This window comes from Orcinus orca, chromosome 11 (assembly GCF_937001465.1).
Source record: "Orcinus orca chromosome 11, mOrcOrc1.1, whole genome shotgun sequence".
NCBI classification, from domain to species: Eukaryota; Metazoa; Chordata; class Mammalia; order Artiodactyla; family Delphinidae; genus Orcinus; species Orcinus orca.
Window position 1 is genome coordinate 19,751,024 of NC_064569.1, and position 15,464 is coordinate 19,766,487.

General features: G+C 36.7%; 1 protein-coding gene across 6 annotated transcripts in view; it reads right to left on the bottom strand.

Moving 5' to 3' along the window:
• Positions 1–15,464, bottom strand: part of SOX5 (SRY-box transcription factor 5) — a 992,020-nt gene that overhangs the window by 847,281 nt on the left and 129,275 nt on the right. For 4 of the 6 annotated variants that reach the window (XM_033430322.2, XM_049694191.1, XM_033430321.2 and 1 more), the window contains exon 2: positions 10,957–11,038. The exons of the other annotated variants lie outside the window; for them this stretch is intronic. The gene's annotated coding sequence lies outside the window, so the exon portion shown is untranslated. The remainder of the gene's footprint in view (positions 1–10,956; positions 11,039–15,464) is intronic. 6 annotated transcript variants of the gene reach the window in all.

Consider the following 15,464-nt stretch of genomic DNA (forward strand, 5'->3'; position numbering starts at 1 on the left):
TTGGCAAAAAAAAAAAATTATTTCCCTTTTGCTCTCTGATTTCCTGTGTGACTTCAGGTGTACGAGCAAGTCCTCTGTGCCTGACTTTCCTTATCTATGAAGCTGGTGGGAAAACCACTGAACTCCACTAACTGTCAGTAATTCTAATAGGAATTATGTTAAATATTTGTACATTTTGTGACCCTTAAAATTCCCAGAGGATGGCTAGCATGGTGAAATACTATAGCATCCTCCTTATGGAAATAAACCATCAATAATGCGTATTCAGGACTGCTATCTCTTTCATTACCTATTCCAGGGTGCTGGAAAGAAGTAACTTGTGTTATTTTGTGGACCCTGACAAAAGCAGGGCTGGTACCTTGTCATCTCTGCTGGTACCTTGTCACACTCCTGCTTCTAATCTTCCAGAACTCTCAAGCTGAAAACCACTTTCAAACAGGGATTTCCTGGGTACCGTTAGCACTGACATCAAACCTTCAGTTCAAAGGTCACATCTTCTCTCCCACTCCCCTGCCTTCTGGGTCTGGCCTGCCCTCACTGAACGAAATGCCCTCTTTATCTCAAAGAAGTACAGGCTGCTATGAGAAGGAGTCTGGGGAGGGAGGTTACTGACTGCAATTGTCTGGAAGATTCTCGTAATTGCAGCAAGGGATCCATCCTCTCGTGTCACCTAAGTTGGAAAATGGGTCAGACATAATGCATTTGGTTAAGTGTCTAAACTGAAAAGGTGCTATTTTATTTTAAATGGCATAGTCTTTACAAAGGCTAAGGTTACTGGTGCAATGCTCTCTCATTTTAAAACGTATCAGGGACATGCCCTCTGAGGGTCAGGCTTTCATTTGCTGATGTTAATTCTCAGCTGCCTGCTTCTCGTCCTTCATTGTACCCTGTGTCTTAGCTGGGCACGCTCCTGATTCCCTGCTACATCCAGACGGTCCATGTAAATAGTGTTTATGTTAAGGAAGTCATGTTCAGTGTGACTGGAGCACACAGAAACTGATGTTGTTGTCACTTTAGATTAAGCTCTTATTTTAGTAAAGGAGGCAATTGGAGCAGGCGGCTGAGTGGCCGAATGAAATATTCAGCTCATTTCATTTAGAGCTGCCTGGTTTCCATTGTTCATGGTGGCAAGTCTAGTTAACCATGTTGGTGCCGGCATGCAGCGGCCCCCGCTCGCTCACGCATCCTCCGGCTAACACTTTTTAAGTCATCCATCAACACACCTAGAAGTAATCAGGTGAACAATGTAGGCACAGTCATCCCTGGATGCATCTCTGTGAACTCCTGTTCATTTGTGTGCTCAAAATGGATGCTTTCAAGGTGTGTGCAGAGTCCGCCTCAATTTTCAGGTACAGCTGGAAGATGGGTGAACACAAAGATACGTAGGACACCGGGTTTTTGTGAGTCAGCTAAACTTTTAAAATGTAATTAATGTGTTTACCAAAGGAAGAGGTTGGGCTTAACTCCTTGAAACATGTTAACTACTGCCCTGACACAAGGAGCTGTTGAAAACACAGGTAGACACCACTGTCCCAAAACAATGCACTAGCTACGTAAATTATTGTTTGAAACTTACTATTTGGAAGCACTTAGGTATAGAGAGCCTTCATAGTACTTTGCTACTTTCCTGGGAGTGCTAATTGTGTTCTGGCCATATTTTGGAATTTGAAGCACCTGTTCAGAGACTCTCCTACCATGACAATATAATCCAATCCCACCAAAAAGTCGGCTTTCTCTTTCCTTCTCTCTCTCCCCATCTCTCTCGCTCTCTTTCTCTCCCCCACCTCCATCCTTCCTTTTTCTTTTTGACAACTTACACCAGAAAAGGTGGTTGCAGGAAATGATAAAGTAAATATTATTTTCATATATCAAATTCCTGGTTAAGTTTTTCACCCATAAAAAAAATGCTCTATAGATGAATGATTTCATCACTTCAAGACCCTGAGAAGGTAGAAACTCTTCTTTGCTACAACTTACAACAACTTTGCTACAACTTATATAGCTACAATATTATAGATATTACTTAATGTCCATATAAAGTACCAGTCATCACTGAACAAAAATAACTAATTGTTATTATGGAGACCCATTCAACTCCAAAAACACAGTGAGTGACAAATACATAGTAGGCTCTATGCCGGGCTAAAAGTAACCCTTAACTTCATGGTATCTAAATATTTAATAACTCTTCTGTGCATCCAGGTTTTGTGGGGACTGAGAGCTTATACAATTTCAGAAGAGAATACAAATTAAAATGTTTAATTTAACATGAAAGTGAATATTTATTTACAGTGGAAAAATCCCAACAAATTATCACTTTAAAATGCTGAGAAATATCACAAACATCACAAAATCTGGGAAAAAAACATAATATTCATCTTAACTAGCTCCCCTACCACACCTCTCTAATGCTTTTCCCCTACAGTTGTTGGCTACATACTCTGATTGCCTCTTTGTAAATATCACTCTCTATAGAGAAAATGGAAAGATAATCCATTCTTTTATCTAGTATGTTTACTCAAATTGTTTTTTTAACTATTCACAATTGGGATTCAGAAAACATGCAACTGCACAACACAAGATACTTGCTGCCTGCATTACTGCTACAAGTTTCTGCCCTAAACACACAGATATTTGAGAAATTCTATTTATGTAATATTCATCAAAAAAGAAAAAATTACATGATGCATTAATAATAGCATGAACTGCATTAGTCATTAAATTCCTAACAGGAGAGAACCTCTATTGTGACTGGGCACTGATACAAACCATAGCCTCTATTTATAATATTATACATCTAATAACAAGAAAGTTTTCCACAGAGTAGCTTCTGGCTCTGTATGTTTCAAAACTAGTTGCATTAGGTATCAGCACTGCAGGGACGTGTCCACAGGACAATACGGCCTCCGGTTCCTCACCTGCGTGTCACAAGGCTCTAGTAAATTGGCAGAGTGGAACATCATCAATAGCTCCACCACTACACGTGGAAGTTTGCAAAGAACATACCTATATCCCACTTAATTTAAAATCACTGTATCCCCAGCGTGACTCCCCACCACCTCCACCAAAACAAAGTCATGACCTCTCCAATGCCACTGCAAAACAGAAAAGGAATGGAGGGACGTTACAGTGAAGGCACTGGTCATAAATGATTGCAGTTAAAATAGCTTAGATTGCAAATTTTACAAAATATATGATTATTTGAACACATTGCCTACAGGGTCTCTGAACTTGGGAAAGAACTCATAGGAGTGAAGGGCCCTGAAGCTTAGTTTTGCCTCTGGTGAAATAATTTACTTCTTTTCTGGTGGAACAAATGTTTTTTAAATAGTAAATATCAGATGTTTGTCAATAATTGTGATTATAAATATCTATTAAAAGGATCTTATTTTAAGACACAGTGAGTACAATTGGTAATTAACAATAATTGAAGAATTCAGAAACCATACAAAAGAATATTTGGAGCAAATTTTGTTTTTGGAATTATAAAACTGTTAGCAACCATCTTCTAAAAAATCAAAGCCCTTCTGCAGCTAAAGTATAAAGAAAATGTGGAATTAAACAAAAATGTTTAAACTGTCACATATTTCAGCAGCTAAAATACAAGATAATTGTTGAGAAGAGCGTGCTGAGGTAGCCACTGGCAGGAAGACTGTGGAAATACACATTTGGAACCTTGTTTTCCAAAGAGCCTATGGAAATAAATAAGAGAAGAAAGTAATTCCAAAATTTAATTTTGATGGAATTTTCTCCTGTGCTGACTCTCAGAAACATACAAATTGTAATCTAATAATACATTATCTCTAAAAATTACACAAAGCTTGTGTGTGTTGTATAAATAGGTACAGCATATTTCTCCACTAAACAAAATATTAAATCAAAATATTCTATGTACTCATAAGGTAAGAAAAGTTTTCTATATTTTTTAATATGAGGTTTTCATATTGAGTTCATCCATTTGAATTATCTTTGAATATGCATTAGAAAGATACTAATTCTGTGCACTCATATTGACTAAAAAGATAAAACATAAACTTGGAGTCCAACTGTCAGTTCTTAAATCCAATCCATAACTCAGCATATTTGTGAAAGTAACTAAACTTACCGAAGTTTTTACTGACTCCTCAAACTTCTCATTAAGAGTTTAAGGGAAAATTGGTCTTAGATTTAGGAATCAAATTCCAGTTGAAACTTTGGAGGTGGATATCCCAATCTCTAAAGTGGGCGAAAGGATCTGCTTATTAGTTTTTTAAATTTCCATGTCTTTCTATTTTGTTTCTTTTCTTCCTTCCTCCTCCTTTACTTTCTTGAAACCATAGGAACTGGGTGGTGCTGCCACAAGAATTCTTAGCAAATGAAATGTGAATTATAAAAAAATATTTCAAGACATCAAGTTTCTGAGGGAGGTAGAAGAAGAAATAAGACCTTTTAGAAAGTAGCTGAGCAAGAGCAAAGCTAAAGCCACAGCACAAACCCTCAATGGTTAGAAGCAGACGTTAATGCACAGAACCAATTATAGTCAACTCAAAGTCAACAATAGGGAACATTCAAAATCATTCCAATACATATACCAACAGACCAAATTTGTACCTGCCAAGTCTAGTTTCCTGTTTCACTTCTCTGGTCTCTTAATCTAAACAGACAAAATGCTTCATTGTAATAGTATTGCTACCCCAAATACATCCTAAATTGCATTGGCTATAAAGAATAAAATGGCCACATCACATACATGTAACACACACACACACACACACACACACACACACACACACACACACACACACACGCATTTTGATGAGTGTTTTGCAAGCTGTAGATTGCCAGAGGTTCAAATAAAGTATGCAACAGAAATGAAACTTATTATCAAACCAAATATTTTAACAGGAAAATGACATAAATGTCATTGTCTAAACCAGGAGTATGGCCTGTGATCCAGCTCACTACCTATGAAATAAGAATTGTTTAATGAATGAACATTTATAATCAACATGATGATAGAGAACATTAACACTAAACTACAATTAAGTGAAATGTCTCCCCTCCCAAAAAAGAATTCAATTATTTCTCATTATAAGACTTCTATTATTAAAAATTTCCTCAAAAAAAATTTCCTCAATTATTACTATTATATTTTGAACCATGTCAATAAAAATTTTGTGGAAATTTTTTTCCTCTCTTGAAGTACTTACATAATATCCTCCATTTCGCCTACTAGCCTACAAAGCCTAAAATATTTACTATCTGGTCCTTATAAGAAAAAGTTTGCTGACACCTGGTCTAAAACAATCTAATCTACAAAATTGTTTTAGCCTCATATATTTCTAGTTTTTATAATATAGATATGTATGCACGCATTTAGAGTGTATAGTAATGACTGCTCTCATAAAAGACTCATGACTACCTCCTAATGCTTCCTAAATCACTACCAGGAAAAAACCACAATCACTACCCCTGAAAAACAGATTCCTATGGAGAGCTCACAATAACAGATCACATTTATCTCACCTTATAGAAAAATGAAAAGGAGGTACTGATTTTACCCAATAATTTAGTTTAAAAAAATTAAAATTATAATGTTCAATGCTAGTGGAAGTGTAGACAAGAAAACCCATGTCTACACTAACTATAGCAGTGTTAAATGGCACAGTCTATCTGGAAAGCAATTTGGTAACAGATAACAAAATGCATTAAAATACTTACACACTTTGATATAGTAAATCAACTTTTGTAAATCCAAAAATGTGAAAACATACATACACATAAAGATGTTCAATAAACTGTTACTTTCAACAGTGACCTGACTCTAGCATTTTTTTTTCTGTTAACAGCCTTACAATTCATCAAGTTATAGAAGGGAGAAATCTTGGCACTATCCTTTCCCTCACACCAACAGAGCCAATAATTTCTCCCCCTTAGTCTTCCACATCTTTTCCTACTTCATCTCTACAGCTACAATCTTGGTTTAAGAATCTGTCATCCCTCTTCTGGATTCCTTCAATATCATCTTGGGACTAGATCTGAAAAGTGAGGCCTAAGCTTATACAATTTGGGGGCTCTTTAAAGAAAAACAAGGTAAAATTGTGGATACAAAATGTGTGTTACCAATGCTACCCAACATGAAGAGAAGCATAACAGAGGGGTAGGAAATATTATAGAAAGAGGAAGCACTCCTAACAAACTGAAGTTAAAAACTCATACTCTTGGCAAATTTTATAAAAACACAGGACCACAAGAACACGTTTTACAGTCTCCCCCAAAATATTGCTAGAGGCCCATGCAAGCAAAGTGGTTTTTATTTAGGCTTTATTTCAGCTTCTTGGTATATCTCACTCCTTACCAAACCCTTAGCTCCTGAGCGTCGCAGTTTTTAAGCTGTCCATCCAATCATATTGCTGATAAACAATTTTTCTAAAATGAAATTCTAAACATATCCCTTCCCTACTTGAAAATCTTTCTTGCCAGTAGTATAATTGGTACAAATCCTTCCATGATATCACCTCCACCTACTTCTCCAACCTCAATTTCTGTAGTTCCAGACGTGCTGCAATATTTACAGTTCCTTCTGATGTTATTTCAGCAGATGTTCTTTCCTCTAACTGCAGTGTGTTTTCTTCTCTTTTCTGGCTAACAGATTCCTTCTAACGTTTCTGTCCCAACTTACATGTTAAAGTCTTCCCGGACCTGACAATAGAGTTGATAGCAAGTTCTTTGGCCCACTCTCCTCCAGTATTATACTTACGACCTATTATAAGGACTCATCCGTGGTGTGTTTCCCCTGATAAATTAAAATCTCCTTCAAGGCAGAAACCCTGTCCTAGCCATCTTTATCTCCCAAGTGCCTGCCTTAAGTGCTCAGTAATCCTTAGCTGAACAAATGAATGAAAAAGGAAGAGAAGTAAAGATATCAAAAGATTACTGTTATTGCTTTTGGTCATTGGTATTGTTAGTAATTTTTTACCCTTATTTTAAAATATTTTTGCTGTGTGGCTGTATTTGTTTTATAATGGGAAATCTAATTTATAATAAAATATTTCTTTGAGGCTTACTCTAATTGTCATTAGATCTGCTATCTAATTCTCTTAAAATTCTGCATACCTGTGCCAGGTTTATTTACATGGCCAACAGTCTACTTTACTTGAAATCATGTTTAGATTCCTGTATACAATTAGCTAAATACATATCATTAGTGCAGCTTCATTAAAGTGTATTTTTCTTAAATATTTCTCAGTACACATATTTCTCAGTAAGTGAGCATCTATTAGAGTTTTGGCAAGGAAAAGCTTATAATGGACTTATTTCCATAGGTATATATTTCATGCACTAACTGAAAGGAATAATAAAAATGGTTTGCCATCTGGAATAGAACAGTGCTAAATACTACAAGACTCAAATTATGTTCATATGCATGAAGCCACGTTTCCAAATCACTATTACAATTTCTATCTTCCACATAGGATGCACTAAAGAATTGCTTTTATGAAGAAAATATCCAAAATAATCTGATAATTCGCCTAAATATAATCCTCATTGAAGCTGAACGTATTTTATCCTTTTTTTAGTAAAACTATCATTATCACTATCCAGTAAATGCCTGCAGGAACTTTATAGCAAACATTTTATTCTTTTTCCTTTGCATTCTTTAAATATTTTGTTTTATTACACATTGTTTAAATATGCTCTACATAGAGTAGACCATGTACACACAGCATATTTAGATATGAATACAGGTCTAGAACACCAAAAATGCAAACCACAGGCCATAGGAATAACATCACCGAACTCACATTGACACCACTTTAGTAGTTTCAGAGCCAGCTGAATTCTTCATAATCTATACCCCTAGTTCAGGTATAACTTCATTTTCTAGCCTACGGTATGATGGTATTAGACTGAACCTCTCCACAAACATGTTCCTGTTCCTCCTTTGTGTTAAGATGTTATTCTGAGTTCTTGTGATAGTATGATCTATGTCTAAGTCTGAACTCCTTTGCTGTGTGGATCCATGCCCCAGCCAGTCTGGTTTGGTTGTTTAAAGGAATAACAGCATTCTCCTCATTGCACAGGGCTGCACGCAAGAGTCACCTGAGATGAAGTGCAGTCCAGCAGAAAGAACGTAACTTTAAAATCACACCATCATTGCGTGGAGTCCCCACAATGGCATTTCAAGGTCTGTGTGACGTTCAAGTTATTGAGCCTCTTTGAACCCTGGTGTTATGGGTTGAATTGTGTCCCATCCCCAAATTCACATGTTGAAGTCCTAACTCCCAGTATCTCAGAGTGTAACATTTAAAAATAGGGTCATTGCAGATATAATTAGTTATGTTAAGATGAGGTCATTAGTGTGGGCCCTATTCCTATATAACTGGTGTTCTTAGAAAAAAGGGAAACTTGAACATAGAGCAGACACTCAGAGAGGAAAGACAGTGTGAAGAGACACGGAGAAGACGCCATCCACAAGCCAAGGAGAGGGGCCCAGAGCAGATCCTTCCTTCACAGCCCTCAGAAAGAACCAACCCTGCCAATACCTTGACTTCAGACTCCTATCCTACAGAACTGTGAGACAATACATTTCTATTGTTTAAGCCACCCCATTTGTAGTACTTCGTTACAGCAGCCCTAGCAAACTAATACACCTGGTTTCCTCAAATGTCAAATCCTTAATATAAAGGATGCAGCGCCATTCTAAGGGTTAAAAATCACATCATAGATACTCAAAAGAGGGCAGGCAATATTTTTTATCATATAGGGTATAATATTTGAAGTATTTTATCTCATTTCCTTGAATCTTGCTTCTTTCTCCATTCAGTCAGCCAAGTTGCTATACTCTACACTCAATTTTCATAAGAAAATTGTTGGCAGAGCAGGGAAGCATGGGGGAAGGAAGAATGTCAATTATTGGTTTTCGAGTTTCAAAAGCCTAAGACGCTCTGAGAAATTAGAATGATTCTCATGCATTGGAAACAGACTTAGAAGAGACCCTCCTATTTATTTACTAAGCTAAGAGCAGATCTAGACACCTCTGAGTGGAGAATAAGGTAGTCAAGGCATGTACGGACATTAGTGCATCTAGAAGCCAAGTTGGGGGTGGGTGGCTGAAACTTTACCCTCTCCCCACCACCCTAACTCTTCCTAGTGGGGCTAGAATGACCAGATATTAGACTGCAAGATTCAACTGAGGCACCTTCATTGAACAGGCATGAAATCCCAAAGTAAAGGGCTAGATCAAAATCCAGATTAAAAAAAAAAAAATCATAAGAACTGGTTGGATGGTTCTAAAAGCCAACCAGAGAATGTAAAGGATCAAAAGGATAGAGGAGAGGAAAAGCGTTGTGAAATGGTTCTTGGATTGAGCTGCTGCCCTATGGCAAGTCCCACCTCACCCCAAGCAAGAGGGATGGAAGGGACTATTTTCTCTCTCAAATCTTTAGAGAGGCTTCAAAGGAATAATTTAGACAGGCTGGACTTTGGGAAACCCAATGGACGGCAGACTGGCTCCCACCTTGGAAATCGGGAGGACAAGAGGGTCAGGCTAGGAGCAGCTCTGGAATTTTAGAAGTACCCTCAACTCCTCCTGCCCTTGGAGGTTCATGAGATGCATGTTTTCATGAAGCTGGTGTGGGCCAGGGATGAGAGAGCCAGACTGAAGCCCAAGATGACCATCGCGAAGTGTTCCTGATACACTAAATAGGAGTTCCTGTGGGATGGATTAGCTGAAAACTAGGAGCTGTGTGGGAAGTGGACAGCTGAAGGAGAAGCCTTGTCCAAGTCAGGAGAGTTGAAGACAAATGGGTCCAGCAAGGGAAGCAACCAAAGTCCCCCCAAAGTGGCCAAGTGACTATCAGTTTTAAACATCTGCCAGGCCCAGAAAGCTGAAGCCAGCATAACATAGTACCAGTGCATGTAAGAAACAACCCTAAGCCACTCTTCCCTTTCCTTCCCATGTTCCAACCCCTAAGGGTTTAGCAACAGCAGCTAGCAAATGGGGGCGGAGGTGACAGAGAGAGAAAGAAAACAGCACACCCTCTCCCACTGCAATAGCCCAACCCACAAAATGGGCCTCAGAGAGAGGAGGAGAGATGGTTTGATATTACATGCACTTTGAAGCCACAATTATGGTCTGAGATTGGACATTCTAATTTCTGAATGTCTGTGATTTAAAGTGTGGATAGAAATTTTTTTTTAATCTAAGGGTAATCCCTATTAGGTATGGAGCCTACGTGAGACCTAAATTTCATCCAGAGGCATGGGAATACCCACCCCCCTTCCCCAGTTCATTTTAAAGAAACAACAAGAAAAAAAGTAAACAATTTCCTAAGTTGTGCTTGTTCGAAGTACTGTTACAGAGAGAAATCCCAAATATGTTGGTGGGAGATAATGGAGGGTGGAAAGGATTTTCTTTCTTGGATGGAGTCTGGACCTTGAAAATGACCAAGTGATATGTCCGGGTAGATGGACCTGACCAGATTTGCCAAGGACCTCCCACAATAGCATGCCTCGGAAGCAAAAGAACAAGGACCACGTGCTTCAGAGTGGCATGCAAGGAGCAAAGAGCTTTATGCCACCCCAGAGAGTTTCTTCCAGTTTAGCAGGAGCACACCCTCATGTGCCCAGGAAGTATCTGGAAGAAGCCAAGAGAAGGAGAGAAGACCCTCGAAGGAGGACCAAAGTGTGCCTCAGCAATGGCTCACAAGTACTGACAAAGGATGAGAGGACAAACATGACTCATAGAGAGATGACAGCCTAGGAGCAGATATGTCACCCCTCACCCTCAAAACCTTACCTAGAATTAGGATGCTACCTCAAATTGAGTCCACATGGTTAAATGAAGGGTTAAAATATAATTTAGATTTAACTATAGAAGAATAAATAGAATTTAGATTTAACTATAGAAGAATAGATTTAACTATAGAAGTGTGCAAGTTACATTTCTTGCACACTCAGTGTGTAGACACATACCTGCCACATGCGGGGAAGCTTGTCCAAGACTTCCAAGGATCCTCTTAAAGTGTGTCTTTACACTGTGAACTGATTAACAAGCCTAGAAGAGAATTAGAGCTAAGTCACTTAGAGGCAGATTCACGGTGTGAGGAAGTTGACTCTCAAATCTTAGCTGTTTGGAGAAATGCCAGAAGATTGTGATAGACTGAACCTGACAGAATACACAACATCCACTACCACAGAACTCTTAAATTCCGTCTAGAAAGTTACAGAAGCATCAGCAGAAGGAAAGAAAATAAAATGAATCAGCTTGTTTGGTTTGATTTTGAAAATCAAATGCTCCAAATCCCAGAAGAAAACATAGAAAAGAGTAGGCATAGTAGGGAACTTAAGGTTCCTATCCTAAAAACTTGGAATTTTTCAAAGTATCAAACCTGTTTCTGATGAGAGAAGACAAAGAAATCCAAGTAAGGGAATAGATTGTGACAGGGGTGCTACTTTAGAGAGACTATTCAAGGAAAAATCCTCTCCGATAAGGTGACTTATGAGCAGAGAGGAGGATAAAGAGAGTAAGCCAGATGGAGGAACTTTCCAGGGCAAGGGAATAGCAAGCACAAAGGTCCTGTGGTGAGAGCCTGCTGAACATGTGCAGGAACAGCAAAAAGGCCACTGTGGCTGCAGCATGATACGTCAGGGGGAGACAAGTAGGACATGAATGATGTTGGAAAAGGCCAAGGAAAGGCTCTGAATTTTAAACTAGAAGCCATTAGAAGGTTGTGTTTTTCTTTCATCAAATATTTTAGTTTGACATCATTGTAGATTTTCATGCATTTGTCAGAAGTAATACAGAGAAATCCCCTGTATCTTTTACCCTGTTTCCCCCAATGGTAACATCTTGCAAAGTTATAGTACAATATCAAAACCAAGATATTGACATTGATAGTTAAGATACAGAACATTTCCATCATCATAAGAGTCCCTCAGTTTGCCTTTTTATAGCCCTCCCATCCTATCTCCTTCTTAAACCCTGGAAACCACTAATGTACAAATTCTATAATTTTGTTATTTCAAGAATATTATACAAACAAAATTATATGAGCAACACAATTCTCTGGAGGTTCATCCAGGTTGGTGTGTGTATCAATAGTTCGTTCAGTCATATTGCTGAATAGTGTTCTATGGTCTGGATCATTTAACTATTCGCTCATTGAAGGGCACTGCTTTCTTTCTAGTTTGAGGTTATTATAAGTAAAGCTGCTATAAACATTTGTATACATGTTTTTGTGTGAGCATAAGTTTTCCTTTCTCTGAGATAAATGCCCAGGAGAGCAATTGCTGGGTTTTATGGTGGTTGTATGTAAAGTTTTCTTTAAAAACCTGTCAAACTGTTTTGCAAAATGGTTGTACCATTTTACAACCCCATTAGCAATGCATGAGTGAGCCAGTTTCTGCAATCCTTGTCAGCACTTAGTGTTGTCACTATTTCTTATTGTAGCCCATTCTGCTTTTCTCTAATGGTTAATGATGTCAAACATCTTTTCATGTGCTTAGATGATATCTGTATATATCCTTTCCCATGAAATGTTTCTTCATGTTTTTTGTTTATTTTCTGATTGGATTGTTTCATTTTTTATTTTAGAGTTTTGAAAGATTACACTCTTAATACCAATCCTTAATACAAGTCCAAATATATAGTTTGCAAATATTTTCTCCCAGTCTGTAGCTTGTCTTTTCATCTTCTTAACAGGGTCTTTCATGGAGCAAAAGTTTTCAATTTTGCTCAAGTCTGATTTATCAATTTTTTATTTTATGAATCATGCTTTTGATATAAAGTCTAACAATGCTTTGCCTAGCCCTGGGTCCTGAAGATTTTCCTTTTTTTCTTTTTTTAACATCTTTATTGGAGTATAATTGCTTTACAATGGTGTGTTAGTTTCTGCTTTATAACAAGATTTTCCTTTTTTTCCATAAAAATTTTATTTTTAAATTTTACATCTAAGTTCTCTATACACTTTGAGTTAATTTTTGTAAAAGTTGTAAGACTTAGGTCAAGTTTCATTTTTTTGTTTATGGATGTTCAACTGCTCCAGTGCCATTTGTTGAGAAGGCTATGTTTCCTCCATTGAATTGGTTTTGCACCTTTGTCAAAAATCAGTTTACATCTGTGTGGGCCAATTTCTGGGTTCTCTGTTGTATTCTACTGATATATATTTGTATCCCTCTGCCAAGATCACATAGTCTTGATTACGGTAGCTATATGATAAATCCTGAAATTGGGTGTATTAATTCTTCCCATTTATTCTTCTATTTAAAAATTCTTCTAACTATTCTGATTCATTTGCCTTTCTATAAAATTTTTAGAATAATGTGGTCTATATCTACAAAAAAATCTTGCTGGAATTTTGATAGAAATTGTGTTAAACTTGTGTATCAGTTTAGAGAGAATTGATATGTTTGTTATGGTGAGTCTTCCAATCCATTATTTAGATTTTCCATCAGTACTGTGTGGCTTTCAGCATACAAGTCCTACACATGTTTTGTTAGATTTATACCTAAGCATTTAAATTTTTGAGTGATTATAAATGGTATTGTGTTTTAATCTTTGGTGTCCAGTTGTTCACTGTTATTATATAGGAATATAGCTGATTTTTGTATATTTATCTTATATCCTACTACTTTGCTGAACTCACCTATTAATCTTGGAAGGTTTTTTTTTTAAGTTCCCTGGGATTTTCTACATAAACAATCATGTCACCTGCAAATAGGGACAGTTTTATTTCTTCGATTCTGATCTCTATGCTTTTAATTTCCTTCTCTTGTCTTTTTGTACTGGCTGGAAATTCTAGCACGATATTAAATAAAATTGGTGAGTGCAAACATTCTTGACCTTGTTCCTGATCTGAAGAGAACTAATTGTCTTTCATCATTAAGAGTAATGTTGTTACAGAATTTATACAGTTTTTTTTCAGATGCTTTATATCAAGTTGAGGAAGTTCTCTGTTCTTATTTTTCTGAGAATTTTTATCCTAAATGGGTGTTGAATTTTGTCAAGTGCTTTTTCGGCATGAATTGATAGGATCATATGATATTTCTTCTTTAGCCTGTTAACATGGTGAATTGTGCAACAGTTTTGCAAGTACTGAACAAACCTTGATCCCTGGAATAAACCCTACTTGGTCATGGAATATATGTTATTTTATATATTGCTGAATTCTATTTGCTAATATTTTGTTAAGGATCTTTGTGTCTGTGTTCATGAGGGATATTTATCTCTAGTTTTCTTTTCTGTACTATCTTTATCAGGTTTTGGTATCTGGCTAACACCACTTTCATAAAATGAATGGGTTCCTGAAAATGATTGTGTAGAACTGATGTTACTTCTTTAAATGTTTGTTAGAATTCTCTAGTGAAGCCATCTGGGAGTGGAGTGGGTTTTTTTTTTGAAATGTTAACATTGTTCGATTTCCTTAATAGTTATAGGGCTATTCAAATTATCTATTTAATATTGAGTGAGTTGTGGTAAGTTTGTGTCATTTGAGGAGTTGGTCCATTTCATCTAAGTTGTCATTTATGTGTGTAGAATTGTTTCTAGTATCCCCTATTATCCCTTTAATGTCTGCAGGATCTGCAGTGATACACTTTTTTTCATTCCTCACACTGGTAATCTGTGTCTTATCTGTTTTTTCTTTGTCAGTCTTGCTAGAGGTTTGTCTACTTTATCACTCTTTTCAAATAACTAGGCTTTTTTTCTTGATTATTTTTCTGTTTTCAATTTTATTAACTTTTGTTCTTAACATTATTTCCTTCCTTCTGCTTGCTTTGGGTATATTCAGCTCTTCTTTTTCTAGATTCTTGAAGTGTGAGGTAAGATTATTGATTAGAGACTTTTACTTTTTTCTAATGTATGCATTTAATGCTACAAACATGCCTCTGAGCACTTCTTTACTTGTGACCCACAAATTTTGATGTTGTATTTTTTATTTTCATTCCGTTCAATGTATTTTTTATGTTCCTTGAGACTTCTTTTGTGACCCATACATATATATAATGTATGTTACTGAATTTCCAAGTGTTCAGAGATTTACATGTTATCCATTGTTGATTTCTAATTTGATTCCATGGTAGTCAAAGAATACATTCTTTATGATTTTAATTCTTTCAAATTTGTTGAGATTTGCTTTCTGACCCAGGATATGGTCTATCATGTTATATGTTCCATGGTTACATTAAAAGAATATGTGTTCTGTTGCTGTGGGATGGAGTGTTCTGTGAGTACCAGTTAGAGTCTGTTGGTTACTGATGTTAGGTTTTCTATATTTTTGCTGATTTTCTATCTAGTTTTCTATCAATTAATGAGGTAGGGGTGTTGAAGTCTTCAACTATATTTATAAATGTGTCTTTCTTTTTTAAAAAATTTCATTTTTTGCAACTCAGTAATTTAGTGTCCATACATTTAGTATTGCTATGTCTTTTTGATGGAGCAACTCTTTTATCATTATATAATATCCTCCTCTGTCACTAGTAAT